The sequence below is a fragment of the Nicotiana tabacum genome, chromosome 23 (genome assembly GCF_000715075.1).
Source record: "Nicotiana tabacum cultivar K326 chromosome 23, ASM71507v2, whole genome shotgun sequence".
NCBI lineage: Eukaryota > Viridiplantae > Streptophyta > Magnoliopsida > Solanales > Solanaceae > Nicotiana > Nicotiana tabacum.
The window spans coordinates 93,558,961-93,573,908 of record NC_134102.1 but is presented as its reverse complement, the minus strand read 5'-3'; the positions used below and the strand labels follow the sequence as shown (position 1 = coordinate 93,573,908).

Genomic DNA, 14,948 nt, shown 5'->3' with positions numbered 1-14,948 from the left:
AATAGGAGTGACTTCTCAAATAATACAACTATAGCATGATGTGAACCTAAGCCTACCCGGACAATAATATGAATGTAGCTACGTACGGGCTCTCGTCACCTCACGCGTACGTAGCCCCCACAACAAGTAGCACACATCCATATACAACCCCTAGGGGTAATTTCTCCCTTACAGAGTTAGACAGGAAACTTACCTCGTTCCGAAATTCCATAACCGGCTCCAAAGACTCTCTAACACCTCAAACCGATGCCCGCTGATCCAAGACTAGTCAAATAAGATGCAGCCCAATCAAAATATACTCTAATATTCATAATTAATCAATTTATAACAATTTCCAACTCCGCTCGAAAAATCGATAAGTATCACCCTTGGGCCCACGTGCCCGGATTCCAAAATATTTCCAAGATAGACACTACCCATAGCATTACGAACTCAAATATATAATTTATTCTCAATTTCATGCCCAAATTCGTGGTCAAAAATCCAAAAATATCCATTTCTAGGTTTTCTACGAAAATCCCAAATTTCTACAAATTTTCAATTCTAAATCCATATATAATCCAAGTATTTAACTTGCAATAGGTGGGAATCACTTACCTTGATATAGATGACAAAAATCTCCCTTCCAAGAGCTCCAAAAATCGCCCAACCAAATGAAAAGTGGAGGAAAATGGCCAAATCCTGTCTTTTAAAAGAACTCACTACCTAGGCGATTTTCGCACATGCGGTGCCTTGGCCGCATCTGCGGTCCCGCACCTGCGACAAAACCCTCGCAGGTGTGCATTTCCCTTATCTGGCCAAGCTCCGTATCTGCGGACAAAAGGGGTCGCTTCTGCGAGCCCATCCGCTTCTGCGACTACTGCCTCCGCACTTGTGTCACGCAGGTGCGCCCAGACTTCTGCACCTGCGGTGGCTAGCCTGCCCTCACTCTTTCGCTTCTGTGGCTTATAGCTCGCACCTGCAACTACCTCTGCGTAGGTGCAGTTACAGCAAAAGCTGGAAGCTTCACTTGTTCTTCCAAAGTCCAAACTTGATCCATTTACCGTCCAGAATCCACCCGAGGCCCTTGGGACCTCAACCAAATATACAAAATATTCCAAAACACATTACGAACTTATTCGAGGACTCAAATCACTCCCAATAACATTAAAACTACGAATCACCCTCCAATTCAAACTTAATGAACTTTGAAATTCTAAACTTTTACAATCGATGTCGAAATCAATCAAATTACGTCCGATTGGCCTCAAATTTTGCACACAAGTCATAATTGACATTATGGACCTAGTTCAACTTCCGGAATCGGAATCCAACCCCGATATCAAGGAGTCCACTCCCAGTCAAACTTTCTAAAAACCTCCAAATTTCTATTTTTTTGCCAAATGACCCCGAAATGACCTACGGACCTCCAAATCCACTTCCAGATGCGCTCCCAATACTAGAATCACCATACGGATCTATTCCTAGACTCAGAATCTCAAACGGATATCAATAACATTGAAACGCACTTCAACCTAAATTTAGGAAATTCTTTCAAAAATGCCAACTTCCATAATAGGCGTCGAAACGCTCCCGGGCCATCCAAAACCTGCTCCGGGCATACGCCTAAGTCCAAAATTATCATATGTACCTGTTGGAACCTTCTAATCCCGATTCTGAGGTCGTTTACACAAAAATCAAACCTTAGTCAATTATTCCAACTTAAAGCTTCCGAAATCAGAATTTTCTTCCCAAACAAACTCCGAACTTCCCGAAATTCAATTCCGACCATACGTACAAGTCATAATACCTGAAGTGAAGCTGCTCAGGGTCTCAAACCGCTAAATGACGCACTAGAACTCAAAACGAACGGTCGGGTCATTACAGTTGTTACATAGTATTTCCTTTCTTGTTGAGCTGTTCTTATTATGACTAGCATTCCCGATTATGGCTACTCCTTGTGAATTAGTTCCTCCATTTCTTTAAGTTCTAGAATCTTTGAGTTGACTTATTTGTCGTACCCTTATATTATTGTCATTGTTGCTGTTGTACTTGTTGTTGTGATGCACAAGGTTTCTGCCGTGCGGTTGTTGTTATTGTGATGCACGAGGTTTCTGCCGTGCGGTTATTGTTATTGTGATGCACGAGGTTTCTGTCGTGCGAGTGTTATTGGGTTGCACGAAGTTTCTGCCATGCTATTGTTAATATTGATATTTGCACGTGTGGCGAGACAAGGTGGGAACATTATTATGCACATGTGGTGAGACAAGGTGGGAATATTATTATACACGTGTGGAGAGACAAGGCGGGCATTTACTTTACCATTGCACACGTAGCGAGACAACGTGGGCTGTGTTAGGGATTGATTTGTGATAACTTTTGATGGCCTGGGGGCATTCTTGTTGTTATTATTTGTGTAATGGTACACTTACCTGTATGAGCTTTATCTTGTGGAAAGTTGTGGGAAAACATTCTATGTGCTGTAAATTTCTTTTCCTATACTTATTAGCTGGCATGAACTATGTTAGGACACTTGCACAAGCATACACGTAGTTAAGAACTCTTATCGATTAAGAGGTTTTCTTGATATTGTTGAGTATAGATGCACACCCTTGTTTACTTGCCTTCTATGTGAGAATGGCTCTATTTGGCACGTGAGTCGTCAATGTGGTTATAAATTGTAATAAGAGCACATGATACTAAGTGTTAGGGTTCAAGAATTGAGACTCGTGAGTTGTGAATATTCTAAGGTTCGGTACCTCATGGAGGTTATTGGCTAAAACTCGATGTGAAAGCAGTCGTTTTGTTGAGTTGTTATTTGCCTTTCATTTATTTGTGATCACCGAATTTAGACCGTGTTTCCGTACATCTACTGTGTCATTATTATGGTATTCTGCTGATAGTTGTCGTTTTTCTTTCTTACTAAAATTACCATATTATTTGCCATTTCACGTAGTCTTTATGTAGATATCATACTCTGTTGTTCCTATACTTATACTTGTTCATGTTATTTAGTCTAATAGGTATCTTGACTGTACCTCATCACTACTCCACTGAGGTTAGTCTTGATACTTGCTGGGTACCGCTGTGGTGTACTCATACTGTACTTCTAGACATTTTTGTGCAGATCCAGGTATTTCGAAGTCAGTTGATCATTAGCTAGTTGTGCGGATTGTTGCTGTGGAGACTCAAGGTAAACCTACTGCTGTGTTCGCAGGCTTCGGAGTCACCTTCTGATTTGAATTCACACTATTTACTTTATTTCAAACAATTGTATTTAGAAAATTGTAGCAAACTCTGAAGAGCTTATGACTTGTACTACCGATTTTGGGATTTGTAAATTTTATAGCACTTTCTATTTCATAAATTGTTAGATGTTATTTAATTATTGATTGTTGTTCGGCTAATGTTAGGCTTACCTAGTCCCTAAGACTAGGTGCTACAATACACACACACACACACACACACACACACACACAAAAGATTCCAAAAATCTAAGGAAAAAAAAAGATCTTTTTCAATGGGTATGGTTGAATTTCATTAAAAACATATAGATGAGTCAATATACAAAATTTGAGAAAGATTGGAGGTGATTTGAACTGATTTGGTATCAAAATTCGTAGTTAAAATCGAGTTCAAAAGATTCATCTGCGACGCATGTAGCAAACATGTAATACACACATAGCTATACATGGATATGCATGTCATACATATTTAATACAAATATGATACATATGTGATACACATATCATTTTTTTCATGTTCATCTTCTACTTCGAATTTTTAATTCAAATCACCTCAAAACTCCATCATCCCAAAACTGAGATTCGAATTTCTTAAGATGTACAAATCTATTTTAATAATACCCATTCAAAAAAAAAGTTAAAAATGACTTTTTTATTTTGCTACAAATAGCTAATTGGCTAAAATTAGTAACACTAGTGTTAGTGTATGCGCGTTGCGCGTGTTCCCCATCTCAATGAGTAATATTTTATAAGAAAATTACATTTATTTTTTGAAATTATATTTGAGTTATAAAATAAAGTGTAAGCTTTTGAAATTGATAACTACTGATCCTCTATAGCTAACTCAATCAAAGAAAAATATTTATTCATAAAAGTCCTCAATCATAATTTAATATATTCACCTTTAATTATGTTCCAATTTTATAATTTTGTCATTTTAATTTCGCGAGTTATCGTACTTCTTTGTTAGTTTCAGTAAGAACGCGGAGCCCTTGAAGATTTAAGATTATTCTAATATTGTTTTTTAGAATTATTCTCAAGTTCATTCGAGAAGACACAAACAAGGTCTAGTGCTTAATTGAACATGGATTAATTATTTTGTTTGATTAAAAAACAATTTACAATGTATATTTAATTGTTTAGCGTTAAAACATTTTAGTTTAGACGTTGTTGTATTAACTACTTTTAATTTAATATGTGATTTTATGTCCTCATATTTTAAGTTTTTAATTGAAAATCAGTTGAAGTCACTGTATAAGAACGTTCTCATCAGAAAGCATCCATGTCAATTAGTGTTACTTATATAAGGTAAAATATTTATTAATTTAAATTCCTAAATATTAGGACTTCTTACCTAGTTTAATATGCAAAAATTTAATTGATTTTAAAGTCTTAAATAATAGAAAGGTAACTTAAATTATAATTTTGTTCATAGTAAAAATTATTTTTAAAGGGTAAAAAAAGGCAAATGACATTTCGCTAAGGGCATTCATATTTTTAAATATAGTATATAGATTTGGCTAATATTAATAATATTTTAAGTATTGTCCAATTTTTATAATAAACTACTTATAAATGAATATATCTGATAGTTTTCCCTAATATTACTAATATTATGAATTGACTAATATTTGTACTAATTAGCTTCTGGATTGACATACTGGTATTTTCTCAAAACTTTTCGGCCAGGGTTAGGGCATCTCGAATCATTGCACTATTGTTTTTATACCAAAATGGTGTAAGCAGCAAAATGGTGCAAATTAACTCCAACCCATTACATTATTTTTTATATCAAAAAAGAATATTCTTTTTATATTCTTCTCTCTTCTATATTATATATTATTTTTTTAATTTAAATTTATTTTTTATTTCATAATACAAATCCTTTCTTTTTTCTTTTTTACATATTCGTCCCATACAATTCATATTTATTTCTTATATAACCATTTAATATAAAATTATTTTATACTATAAATTTTTAAATAATATAAATTATAAGCAAATATTATACATTATACATATTAATGGATAATTTAAATAAAAATAAAATCATTGATAAAATATAATTAAATGAATATTACATTATAGTAAAATTTAGTTTAATTTCTACATAAATATTCAACTTACAGAATTAGTATGTTACTTCCATAAATGCTTTATTAATGCATTACAAAGTACAAAAGATATGGAGATAAAAGATAGAGCTTTGAAACTAAAAGAATTTAAAGAAAAAAATAAAATGTTATTGTCGAATTTAGATTCTATTGATGATCCAAATATTCGTGAATTTATTCGACAAGAACAAAAACGAATAATAGATTAAAAAAAGTCAACAATTTCAACATCCACAACCACAACAATCATGTGCCCATAGGCCCATACACTCAATATTTTTAATGATATTGGTAGATCTAGAAGCGACCTACCAGAGTACTAGATTATTGTTGTAATTTTCTCATCCCATTATGTTATTTAATATATTTTTAATTTTAATCTATGTCAGTCGCTAGTGTATTAAATATTTATTTAATGAATATTGTGTTATTTATTAACAACATATTATATTTTAGACTTGCACTTTTTATTTTTTTTGATGGTTATATATTTTTATACAATTATAACTTATAATAAAATTAACTTATAATTTTATATAAAAATAAAATTAACGTAAATTAATTTATAAAAATTATACACTAAAATTAAAATATAAAATTAATATTATAAAGATATTACATAAAAAGTATAAATAATTACAAAATTATAATAAGTTAAATTAAAAATATTATATAATAAAATATTAATGAATAATAATGATGTTGATGAATAGTATTTCACCAAATTTGGATGCAACACTATTCGCACACCAAAATAATATTGGGTTGGAGCATGAAACACCAAATCTTACGCCCAAATAGATAGCCTTACTAATATTGTTATTCATTCTACTGAATCTTCAAAATAGATTAATAAAAAATGAAAGCGAGAAAAAGAGAAACAAAAGGGTAAAAAGGGAGCAAACCAGCGGCAAGTTGCCTTACCTCCACAACCGCCGCTTACCTCCCCGCCGGTGGTAATTTTCCGGCGAAGCTCAAGCATAGGTTGGTCTCTGAAAAAATTGAGTTCAAGGTAAACTTATGTAGCTGTTTTTGGTGATTCTTCTTGCATCTATTGTGCTTGATAAATGGCCTTAAAACTTATTCAAAGAGGAACTCATGAAGCTGAAAACCCAATTGAAGTGTCTCTTAGAGAAGCTTTTGAGCTTCTTAAACCCCAACTAAACCCCCCATTTTCCTTAAAAGTCCTTACACAGGAGCAATACTCAAAAATTAATAAAGCTTTAATTTTTGGCATTTTATCCCAACCCCATTTGGCTAAAGTTCATATTAAGCATCTACAGGCAATTATTACTGATGGGTATGGCTTCTTTACTTGTATTCTTGTCAATATTGTTGATGAATTGTATCCAAAGTTGCTTGACTCAGTGAAAATTCAGCTTATATGGGTTACTAAAGAGATGTTGAATGTATTAGCTATAGGGTTTGATAAATTGCTAGTGGCTCTTTTAAGGCAAAATTTAGGTGGGGATTTTAGTGAGGGCAATTTGTGGTTGTGTTTGGAGATGGTTACCTTGTTTTTAGCCAATTGGGATTGTTTATTAGAGGAAGAACCATTGGTTTTGAATAAGGGGTTGTATGTGTTCCTTCGGTTATTGGCTGATCATTATAGATTACCAAGTAATCCGATGACGGATGCATTGAAGAGAATGGAGGTTGAATTCTGTGGTCGACTTTTGCGGGAACAATTTCCCTTGTGTTTGAACATAGGGAGAGACTTAATTAGGCTTTTGCAAGACTTGGTTCATATGCCTGAGTTTAAAGCCATATGGAAAGACTTGTTATTGAATCCATGACAGTTTAGGGCGGACGGATTTGAAGATATCTCACAAATTTACCGCAGAAGAACTCCAAGTTTGTACTTTTTGCTTCGAATAACTCCTGAAATGGAAACCAAATTGAGGTTTTTGCTTACACATGTCAAGTTGGGTAATCAAAAGAGGTACCAGGTTTGGTTTGCTAAGAAGTTCCTTGGAGTACCCGAGAGAGAAACCATTTTAACTGACATTGTTAGGTTTATATGCTGTTCAGTTCGTCCATCCAGTGAAATTACGCAACCGGACATCTTACCTAGATGGGCTGTGATTGGTTGGCTATTGAAGTCGTGCAGGAAAAGTTATATCGAAGCAAATGTAAAGCTTGCATTGTTTTATGATTGGCTTTTCTTTGATGAAACGACTGATAATGTAATGAACATTGAACCTGCAATTCTTTTAATGGTGAACTCTATACCTAAGTATATTGAAGTCACCTATACTCTTCTTGAGTTCCTACTAATTGTGGTTGACAACTATGATATTGAGAGGAAGGAGATTATCTCCAAAGGGGTGTCAACGGCTCTTTCTACGATTGTTAAAAAGGGAATTGTTGGTTCACTTGATGTTTTGACTCGATGTGACGTGATATCACCAGTCCTTAGAGAAATGCTTGGAAAGAAAAAGTTCACAAGCACCTGATATGGAGAGGACACAGCAAAGGGGTTTATACTGTAAAGACATGTTACAACGTTTTAATGAAAGAAGTAAATCAGTTTTTTATTGGTCCCTGGAAGCAAATCTGGAAGTCGAAAGCTCCTATGAAAGTTAGTTGTTTTGAATGGTTGGTGGCTAAGAAGGCCTGTTCAACTCAGGACAACTTACAAAGAAGGGGATTCCAATTAGTTAACAGGTGCTACATGTGTAAAGAGGAGACAGAAACTATCAACCATCTATTCTTACACTGCAGAGCTGCCACACAATTATGACAATTATTTTTGAACATTGTGGGAATTAAATGGGTGATGCCAAGCACTACTGCTGAGTTACTGTCATGCTGGAATAGAAAAGGAATGTCAAAGCAAATGAAGAAGGATTGGAATACAATACCAGCAACTATTTGGTGGTGCATATGGAAAGAAAGGAATAGGAGATGCTTTGAAGGACAGGAGAATTCATTCTTGAAGATCAAATCAGACTGCATTTTGTTGATATCTTTTTGGTGTAAACAGGATTGGATAGATGATAGTGAAATCCTTCTAGAATTCATTGAGTCTTTTGTATAGACACAGAGGGTTTTCTTTTCTTTTTTTGTTGTTTTCTGGGATGTAACCACAACACTCTCTTAGTGCTGATTTTTTTTTTTTTTTGATATCTATAATACCTTACCATTTCAAAAAAAAAAAGTTCCACTCAAGTGGATGAAAATTTCAAGGAAAAGTTTGAAATCAAGGTGCATTCATCAGCTCTCAAGGTAGAGAGTGTAATGTTGATCACCTTTTGTCCTTTCTTTAGAGTCTTGTGGTTGTAGCTTCACACTTGCTTTATTCTTATGGTTTTGCGGTCCTAGTCTGAAGCTGCTGGGTCTGTCATAGACAGTATTCCTCATTCGTTGGAGCTAACTGATTTAGTAATAGGCTGGTGGAAACTCTTAAATCTTCTGTATTTTCCAAATGATAATGTTCGTGAGCAGGTATGTTTTAAAATTGGCAGACCCCTATGCTGTATAGACTGAGGATATGTTTATTAGCATACCGATTGTTTTTTCCTTCCAACTATAGGCGGTGTGGAAACTGGGAATTGTTGTTCTCTCCACTATAGGTTGTGATAATGCTCTTGACTGTAGGGCTTTGGATTATTTGCTGAAAATTTTGAACAACACTAACAAGATTTCAATGCTGAGAAAAGCCACGTGAACTATATCAATGTTTTATGGAGGCATGCCAAAACCGCCTTTTGAGAAGGTCAGTTAATTACTGTTGAAATTTTTTCTGCAATTATTTGATGCAAAACATTACTGATTACAATCCAATTATCAGGTGAAACCAGTAACCCGAGCTCTTCGTGACCTTGTTGCTTCAAATGATGATGAAGAGGTGTTAAGAAATGCATGCTGGCACTTTATTACTTTTCTGGTGCTATGGATGTGACTTTCAAGGCAGACTGCTCCAGCAAAGAAATCATTTCTCATCCTGCTGTGAGCAAGAGTGAAATTATTAAGGCCGCCCTTCAAGCGGATGTTCTTCCGGTGCTGCTTGAGCTCTTCGAGTGAGTGGAATGTTTTTATTTTCCTCATTTAACCCACCTTTTCATATGTAACTTACGATTGTATCTGATAGATGTTTCAGAGATCGCTCTCGTACCATAATCCCCCTGCCAGCGGTACAGTTGCAAGTATTAGCCTACGAGACAACAACCAGAAAGAGGTACGCGGGTCCAGTGTTATCAGAGGCGAAAAGCGCAAAAAAGCTCTAAGGCCCGTTGGGGCTTTAAGCGCAAAGCACAAATAAAGCGTGGGCTTTAATGAAAAAAGGCGCAACTGGAGAAAAAAGTAAAAATATGTATATGTAGTCCAAGACTAATAATTATAAGCATAAATAACAAATATATGGACAAAACAATTGAAAAACAAAATACGATAAAGTGATATATCAATTGTTTAGTGCGCCTTTTCAAGATTACACTCATTGGCAAGGAAAAGTATGCCTTAGAGCTTGATGTGACACTGAAGCCCTCCCAAAGCGAGGCGAAGCGCTCAACATGTTTTGAGCCTCGCTTTAGGGCTTAAGCGCGCTTTAAGCGTGCCTTTGACAACACTGCGCGGGTCTTAAGGAGCTTTTGTGGTTGAACCCAAACACTTTGATGAGCTAACCAATGAAAAAAGGAAGAAATTAAAATAAAATAAAATAATTGAAAGGTAGAAACATCTTAAACAATGGGACTGTTGAAAAATTGCAGGCTTCTTGGGAGTGAATTTGTGTATTGGTTCTTCTATTATCTATTCTTGCTTACTTCATATTGTGACTTCATAGACCCTTTTGGTCTGGTTCTTCCCCGGACCCCTCGCATCGTGGGAGCTTAGTGCACTGGGTTGCCCTTTTTTCATATTGTGACTTTTAACTTAAACACTTGGCATTTAGTCAAGGATTAGAACACATTAGATAGTGATAGCGTGTTTTGGAAAATATTTTCCTCGTAACAATTTCCGTAATTAGGTGAAATGAACTTTGTACGTAGCTCATGTCAAAGTCAAAGATACTGAAGTTTAACAATGGTAGAAAAACACAAAAGGTAGTGCATCAAATACATCGGCATCTAACAATTTAACGACTACTGATAGTTGCGGGATCTTTTGGGTTTGTGCAAAATAAGTGTTAAATGGCTGCCTTGAAATATAGTGGAATGGATGTAGTCGCACCTCCCCGGCCCCCTTTTCTCTCAGAATTCTCTTACATTGATTTCTACATTATTGATAGAAGTGCAAATCTTCGGTAGCAAAATGGATGCAATCACACTTCCCCTCCCCCAGCTTGTCTCAGACTTCTTCTGTTACATTGATATGATGCAATCACACCTCACTAATGAAAAGTATACTTTTTCAAATACTTAATTGCTTTTAGCCTGTGGCATTTATGTTCTCATCTTTTTATCTTTTACTTTGTAAATATTGGCTTATTCCTTACACAAAGAAAGACATAAGAGTAACCCCTCTAAAGACCTATGATTGATGAACTTCATCTGAAGTGATATGATGTGGTGATGAGTCACTTATTTAGGTAAATGAGTTTCATAAAATGAAAATGAAATTTTAACCTTAAGTTGAAACATTGGATGAATGTGTTAAAACTAAAATCATGAATCCTTGTGGTTGGTGTTTGAATTTCAACTCTGCGTTACCAGTGACAAAGTAATGGATCACTTATTCAATCAACTTTAATCTATCCTTAATTCTCTGCGATACCAATTGCTGCTGAGATGTTCCAAGCTTAATTCCAATAAGTTTAAGGGGTCGTTCGGTAAAATGATGGGATATCCCGAGATACTTCTATAGGATTATGAGATAGTTAATTCCACCTTTTTAGTGTAAAATTTATCTCAGGATTGGCTAATCCCTACCACCAAACATGGGATAAATTTCAACTCAATTTCTATACCAAGATATCCCACCTGTCTATGAATCAAACGACCCCTAAAATCTAATCTATCTTCATAAAAAAGCTCCTTTTAAAATTTTAAAAATATTCACTTTCTATTTTGCCCTTGTAAAATAAGAGCCCGTTTGGACATAAGATATTTTTCCCTATTTCCAAAAAAAATTTCACTTTTTTTTGAAATCAGCGTTTGTTCATAAAATTTTCAATTTTCACTTGAAGATCCATTTTGGAAATTTTCGAAAAATTGATAAACTCCAAAAAGCTGTTTTTTAAAATTTTCATTCAAATCACTCACAAAACTTTAAAAACAACCCAAAATTATATTCATGTCCAAACACAACTCTAAATTTCAAATACCATTTTCACTTGAAAAATTCTTTCCCCCTATTTTGAAATTTTACAATTCTTATGTCCAAACGCCCACTAATATCTTTCATGATTTTGAAAAGAAAGGGGAAGTAGCCTAATTTTAGTTCCATTCCCCGTGATATTTGAGATAACACATTTAACCTTTAATTAAACAAAATAAGTGCGTACAATCCTTTTACTAACGAAGACTAACAGTCCAAACAAAAATGTTTATATTTCCTGTCCCTTGAATTTTGTTTTTTCTTTATGGCGTCCTAAAGGTATGATTCCAGATACTGATGTACAATTACAACCCGTTTATTCTCAATGGATACAAAACACTTCCTTATGAATACGTATTGCCAAGGATTTACCTTCACCAGCAAAGGGCTCTCTTCACAGGCCTTAAAGGTATTAGGAAGAGATTTTAGTAGCCAGCGAAATAACTTGAATAGATTTTTTTTTTTTTATAGAATTTCCCAGGCTTCCTGGGATGTTGTATTTATTTCCAAAAGATAGGAGGGGATGTTAGGCTTACCTCCAAGGATTACAACACACTGATATACATCCAACAGAGGTTGTTACATTAGTTTGCGCCTCTATTAAAGTACAAGACATTTACTACTTAGCTAACAAAAAAAATTACTTTGTCATACTTAAGCCTAACAGTAGGCATCTGGTGTTTGTCAAGCACAAAAGAACCTTTAGTTCCTTTTGGGAGTTGTTGGAAAGAAAGGTATACTTTGGCTTCAGAGTTAGTAGTCACCAATTTTGCTAAAGAGTCTGCTACTTCATTTGCCTCCCTGAAGCAATGCACATGGGTAATATTGGCCTGGTTCATTATATGTGAAGTATCTTTTATGATCTTCTTCAACCTATAGTTGTTGGTATCACCCTCCTTCAGCATATTCATCACCAGCATTGAGTCCAATTTAATTGTGAAGTCTGAGAACCCATTTTGTACGCACCAATTAATGCCAAACATAGCAGCTTGAGCCTCTGCAATGTTATTGCTGCTGCATCTTGAAGGAATTGAGAAGGCCATAATGAGATCTCCTTGGTCATTTCTCACTACTCCTCCCAATCCCGCCTTTCCATTACAATGAATAAAGCTTCCATCGGTATTTACTTTAATGACTCCATGTTTAGGTTTATTACAGCATACTGAGATAGCCTTAGGAATAGGTTGAAGTTTCATCATGTTGTCACAAAAGTTGACCCAAGACAATGTTAGCTTGTATTTTGGGAAAGCTCTATTGATTGCAACTTGAGTATTCCAGTAGATCTGTTGCTTCATCTTGTAGTAGTTGAACCTCTTTTTATCACCTTATTTGCAAGAACATCTACTCTTCCATATCTCCCAACATATTATAATAGGGATGATTTTGAGAGCAAGTTTGTGAAGAGCATTCTTAGATTTCTATAGCCACCAATGATTTATTAATCCTCTAATTGGCAGTTGCATAGGAATGATTCCCAGAGGGGATCCTATAGCTTTCCAGATATACCTAGCTGCATCACTCTCAACAAAAACATGTTGCATAGTCTCTTTTTTTGGGTTAGTGCAGCAGTTACAATTAGAGATAATGTTCTTACCAAAATTAAGGATAATATCATCAAAATGAAGTTTAGATAAGCACAATCTCCATGTTAGGAAAGAAAATTTTAAAAGGAATGCTAGAGTTCCATACCTTTGTAAGGAATCGATCTTTCTCCTTTGCGTCTCTGAACAGATGTGAAGCTGTCTTGTTAGAATATTTACCATTATCAGTAAGATCCCAAAAAGCTTGGTCAGGCAGATCATACCTACCAATGTTGATATTTTCTATATGGTGAATGAGCTCATCTGGAAATAAATCTTTGAGCCTTTGGATATTCCAGTTGCCATCTTGAATAAAATCTTTAATAAGGATTTTGGAGCTTTTGTTGGCATTTGGAAATAAGGAAGCTAAAGGTCTTTTTCCGGTCCAATTATCCCACCATATACTTGAGTTTTCAGAGTTGATATGCCAAATAATGTGAGGTTCAGCCTTGTCTCTGACTTGAATCATCTCCTGCCATGAGTGAGAATTACCAGATACATTGTGATTAATCAATGGATGGACTCTAGCATAATATTTTTGATTCATGAAAGTAGCCCACAGAGAAGGGATAGTTCTAAACCTCCACCATCTTTTGGTGGCTAAAGTATTGGCAATATCTTGCATTTTTCTAATCCCAATCCCACCTTCTTCAAGAGGATAACAAAGATTTTTCCAGGATCTCTAGTGATACTTCTTTTGATTCCGATAGTATCCCCAGAAGAAATTGGCAAGATATTTCTCAATAAGCTTAAAAATGGCTTTTGGAGGACACATAGCAGAAAGAGAATAAGTAGGGAGGGCTTGAAGCACATTCTTGATGAGAATGACTTTTCCTCCATATGAAAGCAATTTTTCATGCCAACCATTAAGCTTCTTGACAATACTGTTAACCATGCCATCAAAATAGGCAGTCTTTTTCTTCCAATATAAATGGGACAACCCAAATAGGTGAAAGAAAACTCTTTGTCCATAAAACCAGTACAATCCCTGATTCTATTAATTCTAACAGCAATAGTTTTAGGAGCAGTTAAGAAAAAACTTTTATCCTTGTTAACCTTTTGACCAGAGCTTTTTTCATAACTATGAAGAATATTCATAATGAGATTAACAGAGTTGCTATTACCACCAGAAAAGATAACTATGTCATCAGCATATGCTAGGTGGTTAATGTGTGGACATCTAAGTGGAATAGAGAAAGGAATAAAATTATTATCTAGCAAAAGGCTATTCAGGGAGCAAGAAAGTACTTTAACAACAAGGATGAATAAGGAGGGAGATAGGGGGGTCACCCTGTTTTAGACCCTGACTTGATTTAAAAAATACTTTCCTAGTACCATTAATGATGATAGAATACCCATTACTAGACAGAAGATTAAAGATCATGTCAGTCCAAATTTTCGCAAAACCAAATTTCCTAAGCACAACAATGACAAAGTTCCAAGATATTCTATCATAGGCTTTAGCCATGTCCAATTTCATTACAACATTATCACCTTTATTAGTATTAGAGATAGATTTAATAATTTCCTGAGCTAAAAGAACATTTTCAGTAATGAGTCTATCCTTAACAAAATCACTTTGATTAGCAGAGATTAACTTAGTAAGCAAAGGGTTCAGCCTAATAGAAAGGATTTTAGTGATAATCTTGTTAGTATAATTAGAAAGGCTAATAGGTCTAAATTCATTAAAAGATGAAGTGGCAGCATTCTTGGGGATAAGAACAAGACAAGTATGAGTATAGAATTTAGTCAGAGGCTTACCTTGGAAGAAG

At 34.9% G+C, this 14,948-nt stretch overlaps 1 long non-coding RNA gene across 1 annotated transcript; it reads left to right on the top strand.

The window, feature by feature from the left end:
* The first annotated feature begins 6,120 nt into the window (after nucleotides 1-6,120).
* LOC107783120 (uncharacterized) lies at nucleotides 6,121-10,614 on the top strand. The gene is made up of 4 exons (XR_001647389.2): nucleotides 6,121-6,350; nucleotides 8,939-9,056; nucleotides 9,132-9,360; nucleotides 9,432-10,614. It is a non-coding gene; the product is annotated as an uncharacterized LOC107783120 (long non-coding RNA).
* Nucleotides 10,615-14,948: the final 4,334 nt, after the last annotated feature.